Genomic DNA, 14,891 nt, shown 5'->3' with positions numbered 1-14,891 from the left:
TATACCAACATTTTTATGTCTTATTTTTAGCACAGGTGTAGAAAAAATCATGAACCAAAGTGTTATTTATTTTCTAATTTAACATTTATTTTACAAATGTGACCATGGTCTTTCAAACATACAGTTACATTAAACATTGTTATGTTAAAAAAAAAAGAAAAAAAACAAACTTTTGTGCACAAATTAGAAAATACATTGTTATTTACATTTTACCTACAGGCCATGCGCCAAACAGTGTGTCTGGCAAAGTCCCACCCAGCAAATTGTCAAGAACAGGCGCTTGCATTTGGATGTGTCCTATGGGGATAGTAGGTTTGGTTGTGATCAATCAGAATAATGAAGGAATAACAAGTCGCGTAAGGCGAAAATACAATATTTAGTCAAGTAGCTGTCGAACTCACAGAATGAAACTGAACGCAACGCAACGCAGCAAGACCGTATACTCGTAGCATCGTCACTCCACCGCCCGTGGCAAAGGCAGTGTCCGTGGAATTGACAAGAAGAGCGGGGTATTCGTTGCGCTGAGAAGGATAGCACGCTTTTCTGTACCTCTCTTCGTTTTAACTTTCTGAGCGTGTTTTTAATCCAAACATATCATATCTATATATTTTTGGAATCAGGAACCGACAAGGAATAAGATGAAAGTGTTTTTAAATTGATTTCGAAAAAAAAATTTTGATAATAATTTTTATATATTTAATTTTCAGAGCTTGTTTGTAATCCGAATATAACATATTTATATGTTTTTGGAATCAGCAAATGATGGAAAATAAGATAAACGTAAATTTGGATCGTTTTATAAATTTTTATTTTTTTTTTACAATTTTCAGATTTTTAATGACCAAAGTCATTAATTAATTTTTAAGCCACCAAGCTGAAATGCAATACCGAAGTCCGGGCTTCGTCGAAGATTACTTGACCAAAATTGCAACCAATTTGGTTGAAAAATGAGGGCGTGACAGTGCCGCCTCAACTTTCACGAAAAGCCGGATATGACGTCATCAAAGACATTTATCAAAAAAATGAAAAAAAACGTTCGGGGATTTCATACCCAGGAACTCTCATGTCAAATTTCATAAAGATCGGTCCAGTAGTTTAGTCTGAATCGCTCTACACACACACACACAGACAGACAGACAGACACACGCACATACACCACGACCCTCGTTTCGATTCCCCCTCGATGTTAAAATATTTAGTCAAAACTTGACTAAATATAAAAATGTATGACAGTTTGGTATGATGACATGTAATTTACATATGCTGAAATATAATATTATACATTATATAATATTATTATGGCTGTTGCCATGACCGTGAAGCCCAACTAAGGTTTAATGTTATGTAATTCAAAATACCAAAATCAAGCACCTATTAATCTGGTCTACGGTTTTTGCGCGTGAAGATTGAGGCCTTCAAGCTTTGTGTGGAAGAATGTGGAAGAATCTATTTTTATGCACAAGGGGTCTACAATAATGTTTGCGCGTCACCACGTATAATGTAGTCACCACTTGCATAGAAATGCTCTCAAGCGTGACAAAACGTGTTTTTTATGAGAACTATTGTCAACATAAGTGTTGTACATGTCAATGTTTGCTTGGTTGACAGATGCGTTCGTTATAGTGTACACCGACGCACCCTTACAATAGGCGAGTCTTTTGCACAACATCCGGTCACTGGATACTTTTTGCGCGAGAAGATTTTGTTCACGTGGAACTACAAACTTCAAGTACAACAAGGTAAGAGAAAAGTGTATATGTGTGCTAACGTACATCATCAACTTGAACATTTTATGTTGCCGTCATGCGTGTTGTCGAAATAGTAAACATTGCGAGCGCTGACAGCTCAGTGACAGTGTTGTGACTGTCTCTACCTTCAGATGACCGTGCAGTACATAAATGAAACAGAAATAACGTCTTACAGAACTACAATAATTATTATGACTATTATGGGGGCGAGCCGTCAAAACCTTGCAGGGCGTCAACCGTTCTCACGAGATCAGTTAAATTTTCTCTCTATCTCCCTCTCTTCTCTCCCGCAGTGGGGCACTGCGGTTATGAAATTAAAGGCCCCTCCTGTTTTTGGAACCGCAGGAGCTTTCTAGTTTGCTGTTAGGTAGATTTTTGGTTCCTCTTTCCTGTCATGCTCTCTTTTTCTTCATGAATTCTTTTCTTTTTTCTGCCTTCTTGCTCATTCACCTGTATTTTTTCCAAAAATCTCTTCTCTTGCCGCTTGTCTCGCGATTCATGTATAGTTTAATCTGTTAGTGTTCTGATGTAAGTCCAGCAGTAGATAGGTTAAGCCTATTTTAACATACTGGAAACTGGTAATCTTCCAGTAGGTATTAATTTAGTTTTACTAAAGCCTGCTGGGACACAAGTAATGGGTTAGTGCATTTGTAAACAGGAATCGCTTGACAAGAGGCCCCCTTCATCCCCCCCTTCCTCGTCCTGATATGGCTCTGCGTAGTCGGCTGGACGTTAAGCAACAAATAAACAAACAAACAAATCTCTCTCTCTCTCTCTCTCTCTCTCAGTCTCTGTATGTATGTCAGTTGTCTGTGTCTCCCTCTGAGTCTCTCCGCTTCTGTCTTTCTATGTCTGTCTGTGTGTGTGTGTGTCTCTCTCTCTCTCTCGCTCGCTCTCGCTCTCGGTTTGTCTCTCTCTCATCTGACTCTTGGCACACAGGTCAAACCAGAGGTTAACTTCAGTACACGTGTACCTAGCAGCAGGGGGGAGGGGAGTGGGGTGATTTCTTCAATTAGCTAAGGGCAGTCAACATGTGTCGTTGTTTGCCGTTCTCATGAGAACAGTTACTTTTGTTTTGTTTGGTTTTTTGCTCCAAATTTGTGCATTTTCACAACAGGCTTTTCTGTTTCATCTCTCATACATGGTGTCAATTGGACACAAAAAAACACGGAACAAAACAGAAGTAACTTATCTCGTGAGAACGGTAGTGCACTAGGTTTGCAAAAAAACACGATAGTATCATAGTACCTTATCTCTTTCAACCCGTATGGGGCCCTTCAACATGTGACAGACTCACAAATGCACCGAACCCATATGGTTCTTCGAGAGAATTTTTGCGTGAAAACCTTTTCAGGGCCTCAGGGTCAGCTCAGGGTCAGTGTCATAAAGAGCCTACATACATATGGCCGGACGAAACCATGTTAACGGAAGGGATATAAGACCGTTTTTAGCAGATTTCCACACTGCTAAAACCTCACTTTCTTGCAGTTGCTTTGTCTGCAATGCCTTACAACTCTACAAATAGTTAAGTTTTTCGCGTTTGTGTTGTAATTTGCAAGCAAACGTCGTGCATAGTAAAGTTAGTCGACTTTGCTACAATTTGTAAAAACTATAGCATTACCTGATACCCCCTTTTCAATAATGGAATCAGTGTTTTGTTATAATCGTTTTGTAAGCAGTTCTACTGCGCACTTGCATTCTGCGTTAGGACGGAACCAATCCGTCTACAGAGTCGTCTGAGTCAAGGGCCGTCTCAAGTCTAAATAATATTAGTATAAATCATAACTAATTTTCTTCACACCATCATAGACATAATGTTGCCTCACATGTTCTTTGTACAATCGTTGGTTTTCACAATAAATATTGCATTACTGTACTTGTCTTCTTTTTCTTTAAACAAATGTTAACTACTACCTAACTTGATTTCAGACCCACACCCATTATTATACACACATTTCACATTTAAACCATTTGTCGGCCCCCTGTCGATATTTTTCGACTAAGTTCCTTGTTTATGCCGTGTGAGATGGAATTTTTTACACAATACATCACGCATTCACATCGTCCAGCAGATCGCAGCCATTTCGGCGCATATCCTACTTTTCACGGCCTATTATTCCAAGTCACACGGGTATTTTGGTGGACATTTTTATCTATGCCTATACAATTTTGCCACGAAAGACCCTTTTGTCAATCGTGGGATCTTTAACGTGCACACCCCAATGTAGAGATTTGACTTTGAAAGAGATCGATGTTCAAGAAGGTGCGTCTCCAATTTAGATATTTCGACTCCGTCTGGAATTATGAGGTATAGAACGATCGCAAGTAATATGAATGTGTGGTACACAGAATGATACATGGGTTTCTGTGTTATGCATTGTTTACACTCGCTTTCGCTCGCATTTCAATTATTAAAATAAAACCTCGTATAAACCTGATATCACACAGCAAGCCATGTAGTATTCTCTTTTTAAACGGTGTTGTGTCCTTTCATTTTTTACAGGTTTCACTGTATTGTGGTTTTAGGATGAAAGAATGTTCAGAGGATGTTATGTCGTATAATGTGCAACATCTATTGTATCATGTACCGTGAACGCGATATTTATTACATTAAAATGTTTTGTAATAAACAGATGTTATTGCTGATGACTGGCTTTTGGAGAAGAGTGAGCGCAAAGTGAGATGAATAAACAGAAATAAAAAAGGTACTGTAAATTTTGGACTAAAACGGTTTTGTAGTATTGTTTATATTTGAATAAAAACAGGTCATGCCTATCGTACCTGCGGGTTATTGTCATAGTACCGGTGGTACGAATCCAGTGACCGAGTGGTACTTATTATTGAAGACCCAGTCTCTTGATTCGTACTTTTTGAAGGAAAAGAACAACATTGTGTGGTGTCTATTGTGTGTACCATCTGGTAATATGAAACATACTATATGGGAGAACCATATTGGCACTATGCAAGGTGCAAATAGCAGTGCTCTGGGATATGATGCTTGTGACGCAGATGAGTTTTTTCTTCAGTGGTACGGAACCAGTAACTCTCCCTTACTGTTTTCAAGAGGCGGAGTTTGCCTTGAATACAAGGATAGTAAACATCGGTGAACTATTTCATGTGCCTGTCAATGCAGAATGGTTCATGTACTGCGCAGGTACACCCATACCCGACAGACTGCAAGAGCGAGTGAGCAGAGCTAAGAGCGTTTCTCTTCGTTCAAGAAAAATCGACCCCAAGGTATGACGTATTCTGCATGAATTGAGTTATCCTTTGTTTATTGATCTTTGTAACTCTGTGTCCTTCTGTCTGTCTGTCTGTTTGTTTGTGTGTGTGTGTGTGTGCATGTGTGTGAATGTGTGTGTATGCCTGTGTTTGTGTGTATGTCTCTCTCTCTCTCTCTCTCTCTCTCTCTCTCTCTCTCTCTCTCTCTCTCTCTCTCTCTCGTTTTAATGCAAAAAATGTCAAAATATTTGGAATAAAATTAGTGTGTTTGCGGATAATGCTCAACTGATTGACACCCCCAAATAGAAACGCAATGAGTTGTTGACAACGAGTTCAATAACCAATAAATGGGTGGAAGAGAACTTTGGATCTGGTTGGACGACCATGACATTCCAGTCTCGTTTCTTGCACACACACACACACACACACACACACACACACACACACACACACACACACACACACACACATACATACAAACACACACACACACACACACACACACACTCTCTCTCTCTCTCTGTCTCTCTCTGTGTCTGTCTGTGTCTGTGTGTGTGTGTCTCTCTCTCTCTCTCTCTCTCTCTCTCTCTCTCTCTCTCTCTCTCTCTCTCTCTCTCTCTCTCTCTCTCTCTCTCTCTCTCTAGTGTTTCTGTTTTAGTGTAAATTGGTGGTGTTTTGGTTATGTTTTGTGGGTTTGTCGTACCATTAAAATATTTATCCTTGTAAAATAAAGTTCAGTGTCAGCCTCTCTCTCTCTCTCTCTCTCTCTCTCTCTCTCTCTCTCTCTCTCTCTCTCTCTCTCTCTCTCTCTCTCTCTCTCTCTCTCTCTCTCTCTCTCTCTCTCTCTCTCTCTCTCTTTCTCTCTCTCTCTGCGTAGTGTTTGCATTTCCTTGTGTAACATTTCCGACATCGAGACTCTCTGCAGAATAACTGAATAAAGTCATAATCCGCTAAGGATTACTGGGTGTATCTAGAGATATAAAGACGACAAAAAAAAAGGAAGACAGTCTTATAAATAGCCACGAATCCTTAACAATAGTCTGGATTAGCGCACGTTCCTGCTTTGATGCAAGTGGGTTCCACGAGAAAGTGCCTTACTAGGTTGAACCCAAGGCCTTGGTCGGACTGGTTACAATAAACGATTTCCGGAAAAAAACTCTTTCGGGAATACAAAAAAAGAACAAACAAAAACAAGAAAGGGGATACAACTCTTCAACAGGCAACACAAAAACCCGACAGAGGTATTTCCGATCATCATCTGTTGAGACTTGTTTAAGATCCCAGCGCTTTGGCATTGCTCCCCATTAGACCTTTTTCGTATAACCTTTGCCCCCAGCGTTTCGACCAATCAGATTTTAGGGCACGGCAGCCTCTCTCTGATAACCGGAACTAGGGGGCAATAGGTGCCTGGCCTGAAATACCTCTTTCACTTTCGATGCTCGAAAATTACTTTGCCAGAGGATTACTTTGAGAAATTCTGCAAGAAAACGGATTATCTTGTTCAAAATCATGAACAAAAAGTCAAGGACATGCACGAAGGTATGGTTTGAAACGGCTATTAACAATAATAACAATAACAATAACAGCACTTTATTGTCCATTAAAATATTACATAAAAATGGAAATTTTTCTTCGGCACACCCTGTCTGCCTGTAAACGATTATAACAACAATTGTATAGGACAACACACATAAAACATAAAACATAAAAGGGATACAATCAAATACTATTGGTGGTATATGGACGAAAGACTTGGCGAACTTCCCCTGCATAAGCGACGGTGCGTATCGTTAGCGCTACGTGTCATTTGTGCTGAGTGTCATTTGTCCTACGTGTCATTTGTGCTATGTGCCGCTATCGCTACGTTGATTAGTGCTACAAATAATTTGTCGATGAGTCGCTATCATTCGTTCATTATCACTACGTGTCGACAGCACTACATCTTTTAGCGCGACGTGTCATTATCGCTACGTGTCAATACCACTACTTACTGACGACTCTCTCTTTCTCATTATATTTAGTCAAGTTTTGACTAAATATTTTAACATCGAGGGGGAATCGAAACGAGGGTCGTGGTGTATGTGCGTGTGTGTGTCTGTGTGCGTGTGTGCGTGTGTGTGTGTGTGTGTAGAGCGATTCAGACTAAACTACTGGACCGATCTTTATGAAATTTGACATGAGAGTTCCTGGGTATGAAATCCCCATACGTTTTTTTCATTTTTTTGATAAATGTCTTTGATGACGTCATATCCGGCTTTTCGTGAAAGTTGAGGCGGCACTGTCACGCCCTCATTTTTCAACCAAATTGGTTGAAATTTTGGTCAAGTAATCTTCGACGAAGCCCGGGGTTTGGTATTGCATTTCAGCTTGGTGGCTTAAAAATTAATTAATGACTTTGGTCATTAAAAATCTGAAAATTGTAAAAAAAAAAAAAAATTTATAAAACGATCCAAATTTACGTTTATCTTATTCTCCATCATTTGCTGATTCCAAAAACATATAAATATGTTATATTCGGATTAAAAACAAGCTCTGAAAATTAAATATATAAAAATTATTATCAAAATTAAATTGTCCAAATCAATTTAAAAACACTTTCATCTTATTCCTTGTCGGTTCCTGATTCCAAAAACATATAGATATGATATGTTTGGATTAAAAACACGCTCAGAAAGTTAAAACAAAGAGAGGTACAGAAAAGCGTGCTATCCTTCTTAGCGCAACTACTACCCCGCTCTTCTTGTCAATTTCACTGCCTTTGCCATGAGCGGTGGACTGACGATGCTACGAGCATACGGTCTTGCTGAAAAATGGCAGCTACTTGACTAAATATTGTATTTTCGCCTTACGCGACTTGTTTCAGTCTCTCGCTCTCACTCGTGGTTTGTGTGTGTATATGTATGTCTGTGTATGTATGTGTGTGCGTGTGTCTGTCTGTTTCAGTGTGTGTGCCTGTGTGTGTGTGTGTGTGTGTGTGTGTGTGTGTGTGTGTGTGTGTGTGTGTGTGTGTGTGTTTGTGCCTGTGTGTGTATGTGTGTGTGTGTGTGTGTGTGTGTGTGTGTGTGACTTTCTCTCTCTCTTGCTCACTCGCTCTCTCACTCGATCACTCTGTCTCTCTCTCTGCCTCTCTCTCTCTCTCTCTCTCTCTCTCTCTCTCTCTCTCTCTCTCTCTCTCTCTCTCTCTCTCTCTCTCTCTGTGGCCTTAATAATAAACCATTCTGAGTTCTGAGTTCTCTCTCTCTCTCTCTCTCTCTCTCTCTCTCTCTCTCTCTCTCTCTCTCTCTCTCTCTCTCTTCTCTCTCTTCTCTCTCTCTCTTGCTCTCTCTGAAGGAATATTTTGTTATTCCCTTCAATTTGCCAGAGATTTGTAATTTTCGGAAGAAAGTCTCTGCATGATTTTCAGTTGTTTCTTTCGGATTTTGATCTTTTTAGAAAAAAAGGGCTTTGTTTTTGACTAATTGTAAGACAGTGTTATTGCATATATTTGTAAATGGAAATATTGATACAAGGTATAACCGAGGATATTGAAACCTTTTCTTCTCTCCCAAATTCTTTTATGAAATGAGAGGGGGAGAGAGAGAGAGGGGGGGGGGGGATTGACAGACAGAAAAAGCGCGAGAAAGCAGAAGAGAGAGACAGTTAAAAGGGATGGATGGTGCTTTTTATCAGTTTTTATGGTTGGTTGGTTTTAGTTCTTAATGCACTGTTTTTGACAATAGTTTTCATTCGGTAAAAGCCAAATTCAATTACCGCTCTCTCTCTCTCTCTCTCTCTCTCTCTCTCTCTCTCTCTCTCTCTCTCTCTCTCTCTCTCTCTCTCTTCATTACACACACACACATACACACACACACACACACACACACACACACACACACACACACACACACACACCGCACACACACCGCACACACACGCACACACACGCACAAACGCATACGTACACACGGTATCGTACACACAAACTCACACACAGAAAAACATCCGTGTATGTATATACGGTATCATGCGAGAGAGAGAGAGAGAGAGAGAGAGAGAGAGAGAGAGAGAGAGAGAGAGAGGTAGAGAGTGGGGAGGGGGAAATCCAAGATTAAGGGTGGGTACGAAGTCAACGTAGTTGGCATCGCTGATAGCCGTGCCATTGACAGACACGAAGTGACTCGAGCAGACTTTTCAATGGCACGACAAACCCCTGTCGTCGGATTGCTTGCACCCATCGCGTCCTTCGCTGTTACGCCTTCGCACTTGCACCCATCGGAAAGCCATACAATGACAAATTCTGTCCACCGTATTTCTCTTTCTTCATTCCACTGTTGCACTTGCAGTTGCGAACACAACAGTTTGCCTCGTCGTCTCCGCACTTGACTGGCTTTGCACCAAACCTCGTTGTCGATTTTTCCTTTTGCCCCCTAGTTCCGGTAGATCTGACAATAAACTTCACAGCGCATGCGCCAAAATTTAAGTGAAAAAGGCTTGGAGTTTGCCCTACGTGCAGGTTAGAAATGCTTCGTGTCCTTCCAGATATATATATATTGATTCCATGCGCCTATGAGCCCGCGCGAAGACCGGCACGGTTGGCCTAGTGGTAAGGCGTCCGCCCCGTGATCGGGAGGTCGTGGGTTCAAACCCCGGCCGGGTCATACCTAAGACTTTAAAATTGGCAATCTAGTGGCTGCTCCGCCTGGCGTCTGGCATTATGGGGTTAGTGCTAGGACTGGTTGGTCCGGTGTTAGAATAATGTGACTGGGTGAGACATGAAGCCTGTGCTGCGACTTCTGTCTTGTGTGTGGCGCACGTTAAATGCCAAAGCAGCACCGCCCTGATATGGCCCTTCGTGGTCGGTTAAGCCAACAAACAAAAAATGAGCCCGCGCGTCTGCGTGTGACGTAATGTAATGTGATATGAATGAAGAGAGAGAGAGAGAGAGAGAGAGAGAGAGAGAGAGAGAGAGAGAGAGAGAGAGAGAGAGAGAGAGAGAGAGAGAGAGAGAGAGAGAGAGAGAGAGAGAGAGAGAGAGTCTGGAGTCTGGATTGTTTATTGATTAGGCCTTGGGCCCATTTCAATTCGGGGTGTACAAAGTTTCAACATTCATGCTTCATGCAAAATAATCATAGTAATATTAATCATAATAAAAATCATCATCATCGTAATGACAGTCGACATGGCGACAGTGGAAACAGGCATTTACAACAGCAACACGTTTGAAAAAGGACAGTAATGCATCAGCACAAATTCCAGTCTCTGTCGCACTTCACTCATGTCTCTCTGTCATCCTTCCGTCCATCCATCCATCCATCCATCCAGCCAACCATCCATCCATCCATCCTTCTATCCATCTCATGTCCCTCTGTCCTCCATCCATCTAATCATCCGTCTGTCTGTCCAACCATTCATCCGTCATCCATCTATTCATCCCTCCATCTATCCCTTCACATGCCCTTTCACACGCAAATCTGCAAGCAGTTATATGCATAATCGTTGCATCCCTGATACATAGCATCACATTTTGATTAACGTTTTCAAAAAACAAAACAGTATTACTATTTTTTTAAGCAATCGACAAAAACAACAAAAATAGCATACACATAAAACAAGATCGTGCAATATCTCATATTCACTGTCCCCACTCACTGCGTATTTTAAACGCGTTCATGATGAAGGTTGCAAGTCTAAGTAATATTGATCTGTTTGGTGTCGCTAGAAGTAGCGCCAGTTTAAAGCTTGATGGACGGTTGTAATATTTTGCAGGTATGTAGTACTCACGAATATCAGCATATTTTGGACATTTCATCTTCGGTCTCGTTTGCGCAGAATGGACACAAGTAATCTACAGCTGTTGACGACCGAATGTGTCGTAATCGGTGCACTTTGAGTGGCGAGACACCAAGTCTTAACCTAATCAGGCAGTTTCTTGCTTTGACGTGCTTCAGGTCATTTAAGTATGAAGACATAGATAGGGCTGACTTGAAAGTGCTATAGAAAAGGAATCGTTCTTTACTTTGTACGGTTTCTATCCACTCTTGCTTGTATAATGTGACTAGTCTGTTCTTGAATTCCGTTATGAACGCATTTTCATTTCCAACGCCTTGTTGAATCCAAACTTGGTCAAAGCCGTATTTGTATAGCACATAGCAAACTGATGACGCCCATGTTCTTTTATTTTGTTCGTGTAAATAAAGCAGCATTTTATAGGCTTTCTGTGGCAATCGATGACTAGGCATTTTCAGGATGCGCAACCAAAATCGTATGGACTTAACAAACGTGTTGACAAATAACGGGTGTCTGCCAGTTTCTCCATACACAAGTGTGTTTGGTGTTTTCATGCTTGTGTTCAGAAACCTCTTAAGGGCAAACAGATGCACCTTTTCAAAAGGTGAATGGTCTGCATCAAGGCCCCAGACTTCTGCCGCATAATTGAGCATGGGCTTGATCTGGGAGTCGAATAGTTTATAGAATATGTTTGGTGATCTTTCCCCTAGAGTCCACAGTACCTTAAAAATACCAATCACACCCTTTCTTGCACGCAGCGCTAAATCGTTCAGCGTGTGAGAAAATGTCAACCTTGTAGAAAAGTAAATTCCTAAGTATTTATACATGTTCACAGTTTCCATTACGTTATTGCCATACATCCATTTTTCAATAGCTGCAATGTGGCCTCCATTTCTGAAGATAACTATGTTATATTTTTCTAAATTAAGGGCAGACCGGGTAGGCAAAATGAGTTATTTTTGATCACATACACCTTTTTGGGGTTGTTGCATTTTTCACACCTTTGAACATCCTGGAATGCATTCAATAATCTGCTTTTGTCATTTTAGACATGTATTCATGTAAATAAAACCATTTTCAAACCGATGTTTTGTTGTTTTTGTCTGTGTTTTATCAAAAAAATCGAAAAAATGGTCTACTTTGGATACTCCGTGCTGGTAAATGTGCGCACATGACATGACCCTTCGCTGTTCAAACTGTGTGGAAATTTCCGTTCTTCAAGATGACGTCATCACCGTTGGGGAATTTCCGTTGACATAGGCACAAAGAGAGAGAATCCGTTCCAACCGAAACCCCGGAATTAATATATGCAAATATATGTAGGTCAAAGGCATTTGGCGCAAGCGCAGTAGACAACTTATCAGTCCCCCGGTGTCAACAAATCCATGACTTTTTCACCGATTCAGCAGCATTTTTCAAAGTTTTGAGCTGCGGAGAACAACCCTAACATTGGAAATGTTCGGCATAGCGGCAAGAAATATCAGAGAAAGATGAACCAGCAGCAGCGAACAGTAGAAGGAAGTAACAACACTCCGAAATGAACCAACATGATCGAATTGAAGCAGACGACATTCTAAGATTCTTGACTCGACGAGGTGGGTTTTGCTTCTTTCTCTTTTCGATCTTGTTTGTTTGACAACGTGATTTATTGCACATTGTTATGTTGTTGTTGTTGTAAGAATGTGTTAGGGTTTGCAGGTAAATGATAAACAGTTTGTGTCTGAAGTATTTTGCGGGTTTCTTGATCCAATTTACTGACCATGCCGCCGCCGCAACCCCCTCCCCCCCCCCCCCCCCCCGCCCCTCCCCCCCGCCCCTCCCCCCCCGCCCCTCCCTCCCTCGATCATCTCTGTGATATCGTCTTCACAGAATGCCGGACGTTTCGGCCCTAAGACGTTTCGGGCCTAAGACGTTTCGGCCCCATTTGGGACGTTTCGGCCCTAAAAGTCAGGACGTTTCGGCCCATTTCAGGATGTTTCGGCCCTAAGACGGTTCGGCCCTAAGACGTTTCGGCCCCAATTTTTTTTCTTCTCAAAAATCATATTAAAATATAACCTATATATAATAATATAGCGCCCTTGATGCGTGTACAGCTCATATTCAATCCAGATTACCAGAGTCGCCTTGTGGCGAGATATGTGCGCGATACAAATTATTGTATTATTAAAGACATTCAAACAAATCGACAGTGTCCTTGTCTGGCTGTGTGAATGGGTATCGTGTGAATGAATACATGTCTATCTCTCTCTCCCTCACACGACACGTATTACCAATACCTGTCACAATATAGACCAGTTGGTCTAAGAGGACGTTAAACCCTAATAGTCAGTCACGACACGTGTTGTACGCACTCAGTCACATTCAATAGTTGTACGAAAAGTATTTGTATCGTGTGAAACATGTGACCTGTCTAAATTTCATGCAAGGTTGTGTGATGAAGGTGAAACTCATTGTTAGGGTGTATAAGAGAAGAGTGTTGCCTGGCGAGTGGGGTCAGTTGTCCAACACAGAAAGCTTTGCCAGATCCAGATCTACTTTTTACACATGTAATGGGCAGAGCCAAACATTGTTGAACAGCTGCTTCGTTTCTGCAGAGATCTGTATCTGTAAGTTTTCAGCCTGAAAGGTAGTAGGGTGGGTCGCATCTAAAATATAAATGTTTGTCTTGTCAAAACCTATGTAAATTTTCCTACATTTTAAGACTTCCTCTTTTTCTGTACTGGAATTTTTTTTGTATCAGATTATTGTTTGGAGTTTTGAAAAGAAAGGTTCCTGTGTACACCATTATAGATATGACTTTTACTGTAAGTTACATGTGTGTTTTTGGTATATATAAAACATCAGAAATTGTGAAAGAAACAATTGAAAGTCAGCAGAGACTTTCTTCCGAGATTTGTTAAAATCTCTTTGCAGAGAAAGAGAGAGAAATAAGTATCCCTTCACAGACAGCCTATTGGGAGCATCAGACCCTCCTCAAGGGGGACCGAGATTTACAGAGCAAAGTCCCTTTATAAATATATAAAATATATATAAATATATAAAACTAGATATCTTTCTTCCCAATATGTTTATTGCCAAGTGGATGAAGTCATCAGATTTGATCTGCTGCTAACGTTTATCAACATAAGTAAAGTTTTTTGAGCTGACTGTATTGTGTGCATTTTGTTTGCAAGTGCTGATATGTTTGACTTTGTGCTGTAATGCTTTGTCTTGTCTCTCATTCTCCCTTTCAAAGTACGAGAACTCAGATTGTGTTCTGACACACTCATTGCATCATACAAACATCAATAAAGACACACACAAAAAGTGAGCCAAACAAACATTTTTTCTCAGAACATGTTATGGTATGCACAGGGGACATGAAATGGAGAGAAGACTGTGCGCAGGAAGAAGAGAGAAACATTCAAACAAATGAAAACAAACCAGTAAATTGTTTAAGGTTGCTCTTGGCCACTCTGGTGACATGCATTTTATTCTACCTATATTAGCGAAACCGATAGGCTAGATCCTCAAGGTCTAATCCTCGTCTCTGTTGCACAAACCCTTGCATCTTTTGCAGGTGAAAAAAAGCTTGTGCCTTCCGTCTGCTGTTGTGTCTACACGGCTGATGAGTCGAATCCACTTTAATCTCGTTGTGCTGGTTTCTTCTTGTGTGTTGCATGCGGATCATGTTTACCCCCATAAGTGTTTTGGAGTAATGCTCAACCCCAAAAATAGTAATCCTGGCACAAAAATAGTAATCATCCAGCATTCGTCGCCAATTACAACGCACATGACAACTGTGTCTGCGAAACGCAATCATGATGCACATATATCCATCATTCACAAACAAAACACATCAGTCAGTTTTTGTAGTCATCATAATTTCAAAAAAGATCACATCAAAAGCACATGCATCACTGATTCTTTTTCTTTTGCTCGTAGTAGGCCTTTTTCAGTGTGTCAAGCGCTTCTCTACTGTACTTGCGCCATACGCAAAGCTGTGTTGCAGACGATTTGTTTCCTCGAAAAAATTACGCAGCCAATGAGAGGCGTCTGTGCGGTCACGTGATTTTCCTTCTTTGTTCCATGTAAACGTCGGAACTGTTTAGTGGTGTATTTTTGTAAGAAAAAACAAAATCTGTAAATGAGTTTGTAAGAAAAAACAAAATTTGT

At 40.8% G+C, this 14,891-nt stretch overlaps 1 protein-coding gene across 2 annotated transcripts in view; it reads left to right on the top strand.

The window, feature by feature from the left end:
- The window catches only part of LOC138976185 (peroxisomal sarcosine oxidase-like), a 36,395-nt gene that overhangs the window by 4,852 nt on the left and 16,652 nt on the right, over nt 1–14,891 (top strand). Inside the window, exon 1 of one of the 2 annotated variants that reach the window (XM_070349028.1) lies at nt 669–1,739. The exons of the other annotated variant lie outside the window; for it this stretch is intronic. The gene's annotated coding sequence lies outside the window, so the exon portion shown is untranslated. Of the gene's footprint in view, nt 1–668; nt 1,740–14,891 lie in introns of those variants that run through there. 2 annotated transcript variants of the gene reach the window in all.

The sequence above is a fragment of the Littorina saxatilis genome, linkage group LG9 (genome assembly GCF_037325665.1).
Source record: "Littorina saxatilis isolate snail1 linkage group LG9, US_GU_Lsax_2.0, whole genome shotgun sequence".
In the NCBI taxonomy this organism is placed as follows: domain Eukaryota; kingdom Metazoa; phylum Mollusca; class Gastropoda; order Littorinimorpha; family Littorinidae; genus Littorina; species Littorina saxatilis.
The sequence above is the reverse complement of the archived record's forward strand: the minus strand, read 5'-3'. Positions and strand labels throughout refer to the sequence as shown.